Consider the following 16,420-nt stretch of genomic DNA (forward strand, 5'->3'; position numbering starts at 1 on the left):
AGTCGCCAAGGTGGAGATCGGCATCGGGCAACCAAGTGAGATTCCACTGCGTTGCAGCTTCCCATGGCATGTGTGGCACCACCACCACCCCACACACCCCTCATCACCCCCTGAACACCCCACATCCTCCATCATTACCCGCTTACCACCAGAGGCACCTGAGCACTATCTGGTGTGCACCACATATGTGCTGCAGTACATCAGGTGGAGGCAGAAACCCCTGAGGGGGCAGATGGTCGAAGGGCAGCCCAACCCCAGGGACTAGCCGCCATCCGGACGGGTCTCGGGCTTCTGGAAAGGGTGGTTCCATTGATATTGGAGACACAAAGCCGGGGACTAGATGAGGGGGTGTCAGCAACCGTCTGACTCCTGGAGGTGCAGTTGGAGGAGTCCAACCACCTGTAGGGGCAGTGCCAACCATGCACGCCACACATGGCCAACACCGCACAGACAGCATCCGTGATGAAGGCCTTAGGGCGAAGGTATCGGCCATGGGTCAAGATGTCAAACGCCTGAGTCATTCTGTGCGGGCAGTGGCCGAGGTCCAGGATAGGGCTGCCCTATCACAGGCAGCCTTGTATCAGCTCCACCTAGACATTGCAACGGCTCTCCAGAGCTTGGCCCAGCCACAACATGTTATGGCTGAGGGCATCATTGGCATTGCCCAGGCGCTGGCTGACCTGCGCCAGATCCAGAGGGAGGTGGCCCAGTCCCTGTGCTCCGTGGCTGCGAGCATGGAGACCCTGGTTGAGACAAGAGCGGGCCTCCAGAACTGGCGGGCGGCGTAGCCTGGGGGCCATCGGGCACTCCAAGGGAGGAGGAGGGTGGCATGGTAGCACAGTGGTTAGCGCTGATGCTTAACCGCGCGAGGGACCCCGGTTCGATTCCTGACTTGGGTCACAGTCTGTGCGGAGACTGCTAAAGTTCTCCCCGCGTCTGCGTGTGTTTCCTCCGGGTCCTCCGGTTTCCTCCCACAAGTCCCGAATGACGTGCTTGTTAGGTGAACTGGACATTCTGAATTCTCCCTCCAAAGGGGACCCAGGTCACAGGGCGGAATTCGCAGCGGGCCACCTCCGGTCCTGAAAGCCAGAAAGGTAGGCACCAGTTAAGATGGCAAGGGTGCAGAGCACAGGTTGTGTTAGGGGCTAGGGCACTAACCGTTATAGAGATGTTCACTTGCACTTTGTTAAATAAACACTTGTACACAAAAGTTCCAACCAGCCTCGGTGCTCGCTCAGAAGGGTGTGAGGGATGGGCTGAACTGGGCTGGCTGCAGAGGGGGCGGTGTTAAGGGGGGTGAGGGCGGGTTGCGGTGGAGGGAGATGGGCGGACAGTGGAGGTGGTTGCGGACCGGGGCTCCCAGGTCAGACATTACAGATCACCTCCCCCCCTCCCTCTCGCCCAATTCCCCCGCCCACCCCCCACCCCCCCCCCCCCCCCACGCCCCCCCCCCCCCCCCCCCCCCCCGACCCCGACACTGTCCCCACCTCCACCACCCCAGTGGCTCAGTGGGATCGTGTGATGGAATGGGCAGCTCTCATGCAGAGATCACCCAGGCGGTTGGTGCGAAGTGCTACCGTGGGCAGGAGTCAGCCATTGTCAAACGCTGTGGGGCATCGGAACTCATTGCTGCTGCATTATCAATTATGACGAGACGTGAGTAGAGAGTAATCGAGGCTTTATTACACAGAGATGTGTGGCCTCCTACAGTTGCTGATGAAATGGCTGCAGTTCAGAGAGCAGACACATTTATACTCCGCCTACTGGGCAAAGCCAGCAGGCAGGGATCTACCCCCGTACCTGTAGTACAGAGGCCTTACCGTAATACCCTCATATGCAGTGCAGTACATACAATATAATACAACAGTGGTGACTACTACATTCACCCCCTGTTAAAAATGAGTCCAGCGGGGGTGGTGGAAAACTATTTACATACAGGTTGTCATTAAAATTTCAGAGAAGGTTACAAATTTAGACGGTCGGGCGCCTTGATCCGTCGTTGAGAGCGCCGCAGTGCTGGTGGCGAGTCAGGCGTCGGCTCGGTCGTCGGTGACTCCAGGAGCATGTCGACATCCTCTTCATCCCGGGTGGGACCAAGGGGAGGACGGATTGTCCTGGAGTGGGGGCTGTGATGGGGTGCGCTGGGGGAAGGGAAGGTGGCACCGGAGCAGAGTGGGGGGGGGGGGGGAACGGGGACGACCCAGCTGGTGCCAGGTCCCTGAGGGAGACTGTGTCTTGGCGACTGTTGGGGTACGCTACGGAGGTGTACTGCGGGTTTGCGTGGAATAGCTGTACCCTCTCAATCAACGGGTCCGCCTTGTGGAGCCGCACGTGCTTGCAGAGGAGAACGGGTCCTGGAGCTGCCAGCCACATTAAGACCATAAGACATAGGAGCGGAAGTAAGGCCATTCGGCCCATCGAGTCCACTCCGCCATTCAATCATGGCTGATTTCAACTCCATTTACCCGCTCTCTCTCCATAGCCCTTAATTCCTCGAGAAATCAAGAATTTATCAACTTCTGTCTTAAAGACACTCAACGTCCCGGCCTCCACCGCCCTCTGTGGCAATGAATTCCACAGACCCACCACTCTCTGGCTGAAGAAATTTCTCCTCATCTCTGTTCTAAAGTGACTCCCTTTTATTCTAAGGCTGTGCCCCCGGGTCCTAGTCTCCCCTGCTAATGGAAACAACTTTCCTACATCCACCCTATCTAAGCCATTCATTATCTTGTAAGTTTCTATTAGATCTCCCCTCAACCTCCTAAACTCCAATGAATATAATCCCAGGATCCTCAGACGTTCATCGTATGTTAGGCCTACCATTCCTGGGATCATCCGTGTGAATCTCCGCTGGACCTGCTCCAGTGCCAGTATGTCCTTCCTGAGGTGTGGGGCCCAAAATTGTTCACAGTATTCTAAATGGGGCCTAACTAATGCTTTATAAAGCTTCAGAAGTACATCCCTGCTTTTATATTCCAAGCCTCTTGAGATGAATGACAACATTGCATTTGCTTTCTTAATTACGGACTCAACCTGCAAGTTTACCTTTAGAGAATCCTGGACTAGGACTCCCAAGTCCCTTTGCACTTCAGCATTATGAATTTTGTCACCGTTTAGAAAATAGTCCATGCCTCTATTCTTTTTTCCAAAGTGCAAGACCTCGCACTTGCCCACATTGAATTTCATCAGCCATTTCTTGGACCACTCTCCGAAGCTGTCTAAATCTTTCTGCAGCCTCCCCACCTCCTCCATACTACCTGTCCCTCCACCTATCTTTGTATCATCGGCAAACTTAGCCAGAATGCCCCCAGTCCCGTCGTCTAGATCGTTAATATATAAAGAGAACAGCTGTGGCCCCAACACTGAACCCTGCGGGACACCATTCGTCACCGGTTGCCATTCCGAAAAAGAACCTTTTATCCCAACTCTCTGCCTTCTGCCTGACAGCCAATCGTCAATCCATGTTAGTACCTTGCCTCGAATACCATGGGCCCTTATTTTACTCAGCAGTCTCCCGTGAGGCACCTTATCAAAGGCCTTTTGGAAGTCAAGATAGATAACATCCATTGGCTCTCCTTGGTCTAACCTATTTGTTATCTCTTCAAAGAACTCTAACAGGTTTGTCAGGCAAGACCTCCCCTTACTAAATCCATGCTGACTTGTCCTAATCCGACCCTGCACTTCCAAGAATTTAGAAATCTCATCCTTAACAATGGATTCTAGAATCTTGCCAACAACCGAGGTTAGGCTAATTGGCCTATAATTTTCCATCTTTTTCCTTGTTCCCTTCTTGAACAGGGGGGTTACAACAGCGATTTTCCAATCCTCTGGGACTTTCCCGGACTCCAGTGACTTTTGAAAGATCATAACTAACGCCTCCACTATTTCTTCAGCTATCTCCTTTAGAACTCTAGGATGTAGTCCATCTGGGCCCGGAGATTTATCAATTTTTAGACATCTTAGTTTCTCTAGCACTTTCTCCTTTGTGATGGCTACCATATTCAACTCTGCCCCCTGACTCTCCGGAATTGGTGGGATATTACTCATGTCTTCTACTGTGAAGACTGACGCAAAGTACTTATTTAGTTCCTCAGCTATTTCCTTGTCTCCCATCACAAAATTACCAGCGTCATTTTGGAGCGGCCCAATGTCAACCTTTGCCTCCCGTTTGTTTTTAATGTATTTAAAGAAACTTTTACTATCATTCCTAGTGTTACTGGCTAGCCTACCTTCATATTTGATCCTCTCTTTCCTTATTTCTCTCTTTGTTATCCTCTGTTTGTTTTTGTAGCCTTCCCAATCTTCTGACTTCCCACTACTCTTTGCCACATTATAGGCTTTCTCTTTTGCTTTGATGCATTCCCTAACTTCCTTTGTCAGCCATGGCTGCCTAATCCCCCCTCTGATAACCTTTCTTTTCTTTGGAATGAACCTCTGCACTGTGTCCTCAATTACTCCCAGAAACTCCTGCCATTGCTGTTCTACTGTCTTTCCCACTAGGCTCTGCTCCCAGTCGGTTTTCGTTAGTTCCTCCCTCATGCCCCTGTAGTTACCTTTATTTAACTGTAACACCTTTACATCTGATTCTACCTTCTTTCTTTCAAATTGGAGATTGAATTCTACCATATTATGATCACTGCCTCCTAAGTGCTCCCTTACTTTAAGATCTTTAATCAAGTCTGGCTCATTACATAACACTAAGTCCAGAATGGCCTGTTCCCTCGTGGGCTCCATTACAAGCTGTTCCAAAAAGCCCTCCTGTAAACCTTCAATGAATTCCCTTTCCTTGGGTCCACTGGCAACATTATTTACCCAGTCCACCTGCATATTGAAGTCCCCCATGATCACTGTGACCTTGCCTTTCTGACATGCACTTTCTATTTCGTGGTGCATTTTGTGCCCCCGGTCCTGACCACTGTTAGGAGGCCTGTACATAACTCCCATTATGGTTTTTTTGCCTTTGTGGTTCCTCAACTCTACCCACACAGACTCCACATCATCTGACCCTATGTCATTTAGTGCTATTGATTTAATTTCATTCCTAATTAACAAGGCAACCCCGCCCCCTCTGCCCACCTCCCTGTCTTTTCGATAGGTCGTGAATCCCTGGATGTTTAAATGCCAGTCCTGAACCCCCTGCAACCATGTCTCTGTGATGCCTACTACATCATACCTGCCAGTCACAATCTGGGCCACAAGCTCATCTACCTTGTTCCGTACACTGCGCGCATTTAAATATAGCACCTTTAATTCTCTATTGACCGTGCCTTTTTATTTTCTTAGTGTGGTGGACCTTGGTTTACTGAGCCTTTCCATACACTGTGTCATATTTTGTGGGATGGGACTATCGTAACCTCTCCTGAGTTTTGTCTTTTCGTGCTTTTTTGTATTCCTAAGCAGCTACGCTTCCCACTGATTACTTCACCTCTTGGTTCCCTGACTTTCCCTTCCCCCCCAATCTTTAGTTTAAAGTCCTATTGACCACCCTATTTATTCTTTTCGCCAGAACACTGGTCCCAGCTCGGTTCAGGTGGAGACCATCCCAACGGTATAGGTCCCCCCTGTCCCAAAACTGATGCCAGTGTCCCATGAAAAGGAACCCCTCTTTCCCACACCACTCTTTCAGCCACGTGTTAACTTCCCTTATTCTTGCCTCCCTATGCCAATTTGCACGTGGCTCGGGCAGTAATCCGGAGATTATGACCCTTGAGGACCTGTTTTTTAATTTGAATCCTAGCTCTTTATAATCTCTAAACAGGTCCTCTTTCCTCGACTTGCCTATGTTGTTGGTACCGACATGGACCACAACAACTGGATCCTCCCCCTCCCTCTCCTCATTGGGAGCGAAACCCCAGAGGTGGACTTCCTGGGGAAGGCAAAGAGACGTTCATGGGGGGGGGGGGGGTTAGTCGCCGTGCACAGGAGCGACTGAATGGAGTGAAGTGCGTCGGGGAGGACCTCCTGCCAGCGGGTGGCCGGGAGATGCCTGGACCGTAGGGCCAGCTGGACGGCCTTCCAGACCGTCCCATTCTCCCACTCCACCTGCCCATTTTCCCGGGGGTTGTAGCTGGTCGTCCTGCTCGAGGCAATGCCCCTGTTGAGCAGGTACTGGCGCAGCTCATCGCTCATAGATGAGGATCCCCGGTCGCTGTGGACGTAGGCAGGGAAACCGAATAGAGCGAAGATGGTGTTGAGGGCTTTAATGACGGTGGCAGACGTCATATCGGGGCATGGGATGGCGAAGGGGAATCTGGAATATTCGTCGACCACATTGAGAAAATACGTGTTGCGGTCGGTGGAGGGGAGTGGCCCTTTGAAGTCCAGGCGTTCAAAGGGGCGGGAGGCCTTCACCAGGCGCGCACGGTCTGGCCGGTAGAAGTGCGGTTTACACTCCGCGCAGACCTGGCAGTCTCTGGTGACAACCCTGACTTCCTCGATGGGGTAGGGCAGATTGCGGGCCTTAATGAAGTGATAAAAGCGGGTGACACCTGGGTGACAGAGATCGTTGTGCAGGGTCCGGAGTCGGTCCACTTGTGCGCTGGCACATGTACCTCGGGACAGGGCGTCGGGGGGCTCATTGAGCTTACCGGGGCAATACAAAATCTCGTAATTAAAGGTGGAGAGCTCGATCCTCCACCGCAAGATCTTATCATTTTTGATCTTACCCCGCTGTGTGTTGTTAAACATGAAGGCAACCGACCGTTGGTTTGTGAGGAGAGTGAATCTCCTGCCGGCCAGGTAATGCCTCCAGCGCCGCACAGCTGTGTTGTGTTCGGCGCTCTGGATCCGTGGAACACATACAGGTCACCAACACTTGAAATAGTGCAACATTATTTTATTGAGTCATTAACAGTTTACCATACTCTCACTGTGGGTTAAAACGATACTAGCTTTAACTAAAGAACTTTGCCTTGTCCTAACCAGTCGATGCACTCAGCACATGGTGAATGTCTGTGCTGCAGGCTGTGAGCTCTGTCCTACTAGTAAGCTGCAGCTCGAATAAGCGGGAACTCTGATGCCCCCTGTCTTTATAGTGCGTGTGCTCTAACTGGTGATTGGCTGCGGTGTTGTGTGTGTTGATTGGTCCCACTGTGTGTCCATCAGTGTGTGTGTCTGCACCATGTTATACTGGTGTATATTATGACAGCTTGGGCCTCCTTTTTGACGGAGGAGTGCCGAATTTCGGAGGCATGGTGGGTATGGGAAAAGAATGCCAAGGGTCTGCCTGCCTGGTTGAGGGTGGCGGCCAGAGCGACGTCTGATGCATCGCTCTCGACTTGGAAGGGGAGCGTCTCGTCGACCGCGTGCATCGAGGCCTTGTCGATGTCGGCCTTGATACGGTTGAAAGCCTGGTGAGCCTCGGCCGTCAGTGGGAAACCGGTGGAGTGGATTAGTGGGCGGGCCTTGTCTTCATAGTTAGGGACCCACTGGGCGTAGCACGAAAAGAACCCCAGGCATCGTTTGAGGGCCTTGGGGCAGTGGGGAAGGGGAAGATCCATAAGGGGGCGCATGCGATCAGGGTCGGGTCCTAGAATCCGTTCTGGACCACATAGCCGAGGATGGCTAATCGGTTCGTGTTCAACACGAGCATTGCGGAAGGAGGTTGCTGGGAGGTAAGTCAACCTTTAAAAGCACTTGTCTTTGCAGGGGCAGGCCAGTCGATTTCGGCGGGAGAACAGCTGGTGAGTGGTGAGTCAGTTTCAGCGGGAGCATTGCGGAAGGAAGTTGCTGGGAGGTAAGTCAACCTTTAAAAGCACTTGTCTTTGCAGGGGCAGGCCAGTCGATTTCGGCGGCGTGAGAACAGCTGGTGAGTGGTGAGTCAGTTTCAGCGGGAGCATTGCGGAAGGAGGTTGCTGGGAGGTAAGTCAACCTTTAAAAGCACTTGTCTTTGCAGGGGCAGGCCAGTCGATTTCGGCGGGAGAACAGCTGGTGAGTGGTGAGTCAGTTTCAGCGGGAGCATTGCGGAAGGAGGTTGCTGGGAGGTAAGTCAACCTTTAAAAGCACTTGTCTTTGCAGGGGCAGGCCAGTCGATTTCGGCGGCGTGAGAACAGCTGGCTGGTTAGTCAATTTCAGCAGGAGCTGAGAATTTTTTATTTTTTTTTTATTTTAAATTAGTTTTTTAGGTGGGAACAGGAAGTCGACCCGCGGACGTCTGGGAAGACCCTCCCCAATAAATTCTGGTGGAGAGGAAACCCGAGACACTACACGTGTAGTGTCTCCCACCCGCCCTCCTCCTCTAACCTAATAATAAAACCCATTGGTCTGAGGTAAGTACCATATTTTATTATATTATTATTATTTTTTAGCCAGATCTTGGTAGAAAGTTAGAGGAATGGCAGGGAAGGGAGTGCAATGTTCCTCCTGCAGGATGTTTGAGGTGAGGGATGCAGTTAGTGTCCCTGCTGATTTTACCTGCAGGAAGTGCTGCCATCTCCAGCTCCTCCAAGACCGAGTTAGGGAACTGGAGCTGGAGTTGGAAGAACTTCGGATCATTCGGGAGGCAGAAGGGGTCATAGATAGCAGCTTCAGGGAATTAGTTACACCAAAGATTGGAGATAGGTGGGTAACTGTAAGAGGGACTGGGAAAAAACAGTCAGTGCAGGGATCCCCTGCGGTCGTTCCCCTGAGAAACAAGTATACTGCTTTGGATACTTGTGGGGGGGACGACTTACCAGGGGTAAGCCATGGGGTACGGGCCTCTGGCACGGAGTCTGTCCCTGTTGCTCAGAACGGAAGGGGGGAGAGGAGTAGAGCATTAGTAATTGGGGACTCTATAGTCAGGGGCACAGATAGGAGATTTTGTGGGAGCGTGAGAGACTCACGTTTGGTATGTTGCCTCCCAGGTGCAAGGGTACGTGATGTCTCGGATCGTGTTTTCCGGGTCCTTAGCGGGGAGGGGGAGCAGCCCCAAGTCGTGGTCCACATTGGCACCAACGACATAGGTAGGAAAGGGGACAAGGATGTCAGGCAGGCTTTCAGGGAGCTAGGATGGAAGCTCAGAACTAGAACAAACAGAGTTGTTATCTCTGGGTTGTTGCCCGTGCCACGTGATAGTGAGATGAGGAATAAGGAGAGAGAGCATTTAAACACGTGGCTACAGGGATGGTGCAGGCGGGAGGGATTCAGATTTTTGGATAACTGGGGCTCTTTCTGGGGAAGGTGGGACCTCTACAGACAGGATGGTCTACATCTGAACCTGAGGGGCACAAATATCCTGGGGGGGAGATTTGTTAGTGCTCTTTGGGGGGGTTTAAACTAATGCAGCAGGGGCATGGGAACCTGGATTGTAGTTTTAGGGTAAGGGAGAATGAGAGTATAGAGGTCAGGAGCACAGATTTGACATCGCAGGAGGGGGCCAGTGTTCAGGTAGGTGGTTTGAAGTGTGTCTACTTCAATGCCAGGAGTATACGAAACAAGGTAGGGGAACTGGCAGCGTGGGTTGGTACCTGGGACTTCGATGTTGTGGCCATTTCGGAGATATGGATAGAGCAGGGACAGGAATGGATGTTGCAGGTTCCGGGGTTTAGGTGTTTTAGTAAGCTCAGAGAAGGAGGCAAAAGAGGGGGAGGTGTGGCGCTGCTAGTCAAGAGCAGTATTACGGTGGCGGAGAGGATGCTAGATGGGGACTCTTCTGCCGAGGTAGTATGGGCTGAAGTTAGAAACAGGAAAGGAGAGGTCACCCTGTTGGGAGTTTTTTATAGGCCTCCTAATAGTTCTAGGGATGTAGTGGAAAGGATGGCGAAGATGATTCTGGATATGAGCGAAAGTAACAGGGTAGTTATTATGGGAGATTTTAACTTTCCAAATATTGACTGGAAAAGATATAGTTCGAGTACAATAGATGGGTCGTTTTTTGTACAGTGTGTGCAGGAGGGTTTCCTGAAACAATATGTTGACAGGCCAACAAGAGGCGAGGCCACGTTGGATTTGGTTTTGGGTAATGAACCAGGCCAGGTGTTGGATTTGGAGGTAGGAGAGCACTTTGGGGACAGTGACCACAATTCGGTGACGTTTACGTTAATGATGGAAAGGGATAAGTATACACCGCAGGGCAAGAGTTATAGCTGGGGGAAGGGCAATTATGATGCCTTTAGACGTGACTTGGGGGGGATAAGGTGGAGAAGTAGGCTGCAAGTGTTGGGCACACTGGATAAGTGGGGCTTGTTCAAGGATCAGCTACTGCGTGTTCTTGATAAGTATGTACCGGTCAGACAGGGAGGAAGGCGTCGAGCGAGGGAACCGTGGTTTACCAAGGAAGTGGAATCTCTTGTTAAGAGGAAGAAGGAGGCCTATGTGAAGATGAAGTGTGAAGTTTCGGTTGGGGCAATGGATAGTTACAAGGTAGCGAGGAAGGATCTAAAGAGAGAGCTAAGACGAGCAAGGAGGGGACATGAGAAGTATTTGGCAGGAAGGATCAAGGAAAACCCAAAAGCTTTCTATAGGTATGTCAGGAATAAGCGAATGACTAGGGAAAGAGTAGGACCAGTCAAGGACAGGGGTGGGAAGTTGTGTGTGGAGTCTGAAGAGATAGGTGAGATACTAAATGAATATTTTTCGTCAGTATTCACTCAGGAAAAAGATAATGTTGTGGAGGAGAATGCTGAGCCCCAGGCTAATAGAATAGATGGCATTGAGGTACGTAGGGAAGAGGTGTTGGCAATTCTGGACAGGCTGAAAATAGATAAGTCCCCGGGACCTGATGGGATTTATCCTAGGATTCTATGGGAGGCCAGGGAAGAGATTGCTGGACCTTTGGCTTTGATTTTTATGTCATCATTGGCTACAGGAATAGTGCCAGAGGACTGGAGGACAGCAAATGTGGTCCCTTTGTTCAAAAAGGGGAGCAGAGACAACCCCGGCAACTATAGGCCGGTGAGCCTCACGTCTGTAGTGGGTAAAGTCTTGGAGGGGATTATAAGAGACAAGATTTATAATCATCTAGATAGGAATAATATGATCAGGGATAGTCAGCATGGCTTTGTGAAGGGTAGGTCATGCCTCACAAACCTTATTGAGTTCTTTGAGAAGGTGACTGAACAGGTAGACGAGGGTAGAGCAGTTGATGTGGTGTATATGGATTTCAGCAAAGCGTTTGATAAGGTTCCCCACGGTAGGCTATTGCAAAAAATACGGAGGCTGGGGATTGAGGGTGATTTAGAGATGTGGATCAGAAATTGGCTAGCTGAAAGAAGACAGAGGGTGGTGGTTGATGGGAAATGTTCAGAATGGAGTACAGTCACAAGTGGAGTACCACAAGGATCTGTTCTGGGGCCGTTGCTGTTTGTCATTTTTATCAATGACCTAGAGGAAGGCGCAGAAGGGTGGGTGAGTAAATTTGCAGACGATACTAAAGTCGGTCGTGTTGTCGATAGTGTGGAAGGATGTAGCAGATTACAGAGGGATATAGATAAGCTGCAGAGCTGGGCCGAGAGGTGGCAAATGGAGTTTAATGTAGAGAAGTGTGAGGTGATTCACTTTGGAAGGAATAACAGGAATGCGGAATATTTTGCTAATGGTAAAGTTCTTGAAAGTGTGGATGAGCAGAGGGATCTAGGTGTCCATGTACATAGATCCCTGAAAGTTGCCACCCAGGTTGATAGGGTTGTGAAGAAGGCCTATGGAGTGTTGGCCTTTATTGGTAGAGGGATTGAGTTCCGGAGTCGGGAGGTCATGTTGCAGCTGTACAGAACTCTGGTACGGCCGCATTTGGAGTATTGCGTACAGTTCTGGTCACCGCATTATAGGAAGGACGTGGAGGCTTTGGAGCGGGTGCAGAGGAGATTTACCAGGATGTTGCCTGGTATGGAGGGAAAATCTTATGAGGAAAGGCTGATGGACTTGAGGTTGTTTTCGTTGGAGAGAAGAAGGTTAAGAGGAGACTTAATAGAGGCATACAAAATGATCAGGGGGTTGGATAGGGTGGACAGTGAGAGCCTTCTCCCGCGGATGGATATGGCTGGCACGAGGGGACATAACTTTAAACTGAGGGGTAATAGATATAGGACAGAGGTCAGAGGTAGGTTCTTTACGCAAAGAGTAGTGAGGCCGTGGAATGCCCTACCTGCTACAGTGGTGAACTCGCCAACATTGAGGGCATTTAAAAGTTTATTGGATAAACATATGGATGATAATGGCATAGTGTAGGTTGGATGGCTTTTGTTTCGGTGTAACATCGTGGGCCGAAGGGCCTGTACTGCGCTGTATTGTTCTATGTAACACACACTTCTCTTTGTTGTAGGTTAGGTTGAGGAGTTTGGCGGTGTGGAGAAATTTGGAAAGGTTAGCGTCGTGGTCCTGCTGGTCGTGCCACAGATGGTGACGTTATCCAGGTACGGGAAAGTGGCCCGCAGTCCGTCCCGGTCAACCATTCGGTCCATCTCCCGTTGGAAGACCGAGACCCCGTTAGTGACGCCGAAGGGAACTCTCAGGAAATGGTAAAGGCAGCCGTCCGTTTCAAACGCGGTGTACGGGCGGTCCGACTTGCGAATGGGGAGCTGATGGTAGGCAGATTTCAGGTCCACTGTCGAGAAGACCCGGTACTGTGCAATCTGATTGACCATATCAGATATGCGTGGGAGGGGGTACGCTTGGAGCTGCATGTACCGATTGATGGTCTGACTGTAGTCAACGACCTTCCTGTTTTTCGCCCCCCGTTTTCACCACTACCACTTGGGCTCTCCAGGGGCTGTTGCTGGCCTCAATGATACCTTCCCGCAGCAGCCGCTGGACCTCGGACCTGATGAAGATCCTGTCCTGGGTGCTGTACCATCTGCTCCTAGTGGCGACAGGTTTGCAATCCGGGGTGAGGTTTGCAAACAGAGAAGACGGGTCGACTATAAGGGTTGTGAGGCCGCATACAGTAAGGGGTGGTAGGGGCCCGCCAAATTTCAGGGTTAGGCTCTAGAGGTTGCACTGGAAGTCCAGGCTGAGTAGCAAGGCAGCGCAGAGGTTGGGGAGGACGTAGAGCCGGAAGCCGCTGAACTCTATGCCCTGGATGGTGAGGGTGGCGATGCAGAACCCCCGGATCGTCACGGAGTGGGATCCGGAGGCCAGGGAGATTCTTTGGTTAATGGGGTGTACCGCGAAGGAGCAGCGCCTTACTGTATCTGGGTGGATGAAACTCTCAGTGCTCCCGGAGTCCAGAAGGCAGGATATCTCGTGCCCGTCGACCTTCACCTTTGTCGACGCGGTCGCGAGGTTGTGCGGGCAGGACTGGTCGATCGTGACGGAGATGAGACGGGGCTGGTCGGCGGCGGTTGCAGGCGATAAACGGCCCGATCAGGTTCCTGACGGGCAGGGGTCCCGAGGCAGGGAGGATGGCGGCGCCCACGGGCTGCAGGTGTCCTGAGGCAGGCAAGTTGGCGGCACCCTCGGGCCGCACGTGTCCTGGGGCAGGCTAGATGGCTCCGCCCATTGGTTGTGAGACAAGCAAGATAGCGGCGCCCATGTGCCGCATGTGTTGTGAGGCGAGGAAGATCGCGGCGCCCACTGGCCGCACGCGGGAGGTGCAGAGACATTAGCGCCGATTGAGCGGGCCTGGCACACTGCAGCGAGCTGTTGTTTCTTGCCGCAGGCCTTGCAGAGCGCGCTCCGCGCCGGGCAGCGCTGCCGGGGGTGTTTTGTCTGTCCGCAGAAGTAGCATGTGGGTCCCCCGGGGTTGATTGGCTGCCGCGCGGCGAAGGCGTGGGGTTGGCTGTGGGCGGTCGCTGATGTGGTCCACGATGGGGTGGCCGCTAGCGGGGTCCACAATGCCCAGGAGGGGTGGGCCGTGCGGTCAGGGGCATACGCCTGTACGTTGCGTGAGTCGACTGTGAGCGAGAGTGCTAGTTTCTTGGTCACCACGAGGTCAAGCGTAGCCCCTTCTAAGAGGCTCTGGCGGATGTAGGCCAACCCTATGCCCGTAATGAATGCGTCTCTTATTAGCAGGTTAGAATGTTCAGCGGCCAAAACAGCCTGGCAATCAGTCTCTCACCAGGGCGAGCAGGCAATGCCAGAAATCTTCCACAGACTCACTGGGATGTTGGTGCCACGTGGACAGGAGGTGCCTGGCATACATCTTGTTGGTCTGCTGAGTGTAGTTCTCCTTCAGTAGCGCCATGGTCTCTGTGTAGGTAGGCGTGTCCTGGATGAAGGTGAAGACATCGGAGCTCAGCCGCGTGTACAGAATCTGGAGCTTCTGTGCTTCTGAGATTGTGTCTGGCACAGATCCGATGTATGCTTCAAAGCAAGCTAGCCAATGTGCGAAGTCCTTTTTGGCGTTGTCTGCTTGAGGGTGCAGCTGCAGGCGATCCGGCTTGATGCGGAGATCCATCTTTGCAAAATCTCTGTGTAATACATTGATGCACTATCAATTACGACGAAATGAGAGTAGAGAGTAATCGAGGCTTTATTACACAGAGATGTGTGGCCTCCTACAGCTGCTTCTGAAATGGCTGCAGTTCGGAGAGCACACACATTTATACTCCGCCTACTGGGCGGAGCCAGCAGGCAGGGATCTACCCCCGTACCTGTAGTACAGGGGCCTTACCGTAATACCCTCGTATGCAGTGCAGTATATACAATATAATACCACAATCGCAGAGTGGATTGTCATCATCCTCCATCCCATGGACAAGATCGGCTGTTACTGCCAACCCAGGGCCCACACCCGCATCCGCATCCCAGCCGCAGGTAGGAATCATGGAGGGAGTTGCAGGGCATTGGGGGGTAGGGTGGCGGATTGGTGTCGGATGGATGGTCATGGGCGGGGGGGTGGTGGGTGTTGTGTGGGGGTTGGATGGGGTGTCCATGCCATTGGCCAGGCCAGTGGTCGGGCCCAGGCCTTGCCCATAAGAGTTGGGGGTGAAAGTGGGCTTGAGGACCCCGTAAGTGGTAAATTGGGTGGGGGGGGGGGGGGGGGGGGGGAGTGGGGGCGGCCGGATGCGCGGTGGGGTCACTGAGGAGGGCCGAAAGATCGGAGCCGCCTTTAAAAATGGCGCTCTGATTCACGAGTACTCTTCCTGGGAAGACGTGGAGACCTGGAAATGATGTAAGTGTGGCCTCGACAGGGCATTCTCGAGGCCAATAAAAAGGCAAAGTGCTGTTGCATAGCGGGGTCTTTCTCAGCGCTGCTCATCGTACCCGAAACGTGACTCTGTTTTTGTCCTGTTGAATCACGGTGTCTTTAAAATCTAAGGATTGTCATGTTGATGCACTAAACCAATATTCTTGCCTGAGCCTTAATGAACCAACACAGGCTGAAGAATTCTATGAATGGTTGCAATACGTCATCAGTGTTGTAGTGCTTTCTATTTACTACATGGCTGATTAAATTGATATTTTTCAATATATTTAGGAGCTGGTCCACTGCAAAACTAATTACAGCCATAAATAGTTGTCAGGTCACTGAGTGTAACACTAACACTTCTGATATCATCTCAGACGCACAGTACATTGGACCAAAGACCAGGGAAGTGAAGAATGGCATTTAAAACGGCTGTGAAGTGGCGTGTGTCATCAACATCCATGAAATGAACGGCTGCACCAGGTCAGTGCATCACTGCAGTATTGGACTGTGGCCTGGGCGTATCGGTCAGGATACCACCCGACAGAGAAAGAATGAGGGGAAAGATACCAAACATTCTTCCAAGAAGATGAAAAAAAAACTTTTTTCTTTAAATCAAGTCAGACTCAGTCTTGGCTAGGTTGAGCCAGCTGAGCTCAGACCCGCATACGCTATTTACATTTTTTACATAAATTGCAGTTTAAGGGTGTCAGGGCTATGAAACATATTTTGAAATTTGGGAATTAGCCAGATTGGCTGCTTCAGGTCCCATGTTTTATGGTTTAAGATTGTCCTCAGACTATAGCAATTATTGGCAGGATGGGAAGGAGGTGATAAATTAACTGTTAACTTTTTTTCATTCGTTCATGAGACGTGCAGCTTTTGTGACCCTTGAGAGCATTTAAGAGCCTCATATTGCTGTGGGTCTGAAGCCATATGCAGGCCACACCAGAGATGGCACATTTCCTTCCCCAGAGGACATCTGTGAACCTGATGTGCTTTTGCAGCAATCAATGATAATTTCATGCTCGCTATTGTCAATTCCAGATTTTATTAATTGAATCTTAATTCCACATATGTCCGAATATTGGCCTGGGCTTCTGGATTACTAGTACAGTGACATTACCACAACTCCATCATTTCCTCCTGTTACTTGGGGATGGGGGTGGGGCAGGGGGTGAGGGAAAGAGACAAACTGATCACCTCGGGCAGGACGATTAGGGATGGGAATGGGCAGATGGTAAGAGGGACTGTGATGGAATCTCTCCAGTGCAAAAGGAGGCCATTTGGCTCATCGAGTCTGCACTGACCCTCTGAAAGAGCTCCCCACCGAGGCCCAATCCCCCCACCCTAATCCCATAACCACACCTAACCGTT

At 51.5% G+C, this 16,420-nt stretch overlaps 1 long non-coding RNA gene across 2 annotated transcripts in view; it reads left to right on the plus strand.

Annotated features, from left to right (window-relative positions):
- The window catches only part of LOC140427325 (uncharacterized), a 59,389-nt gene that overhangs the window by 10,866 nt on the left and 32,103 nt on the right, over positions 1 to 16,420 (plus strand). For both annotated transcript variants that reach the window (XR_011948471.1, XR_011948472.1), the window contains exons 2-3: positions 12,239 to 12,329; positions 15,421 to 15,526. This is a non-coding gene — a long non-coding RNA (uncharacterized lncRNA). The remainder of the gene's footprint in view (positions 1 to 12,238; positions 12,330 to 15,420; positions 15,527 to 16,420) is intronic.

Source organism: Scyliorhinus torazame, chromosome 7 (genome assembly GCF_047496885.1).
Source record: "Scyliorhinus torazame isolate Kashiwa2021f chromosome 7, sScyTor2.1, whole genome shotgun sequence".
NCBI lineage: Eukaryota > Metazoa > Chordata > Chondrichthyes > Carcharhiniformes > Scyliorhinidae > Scyliorhinus > Scyliorhinus torazame.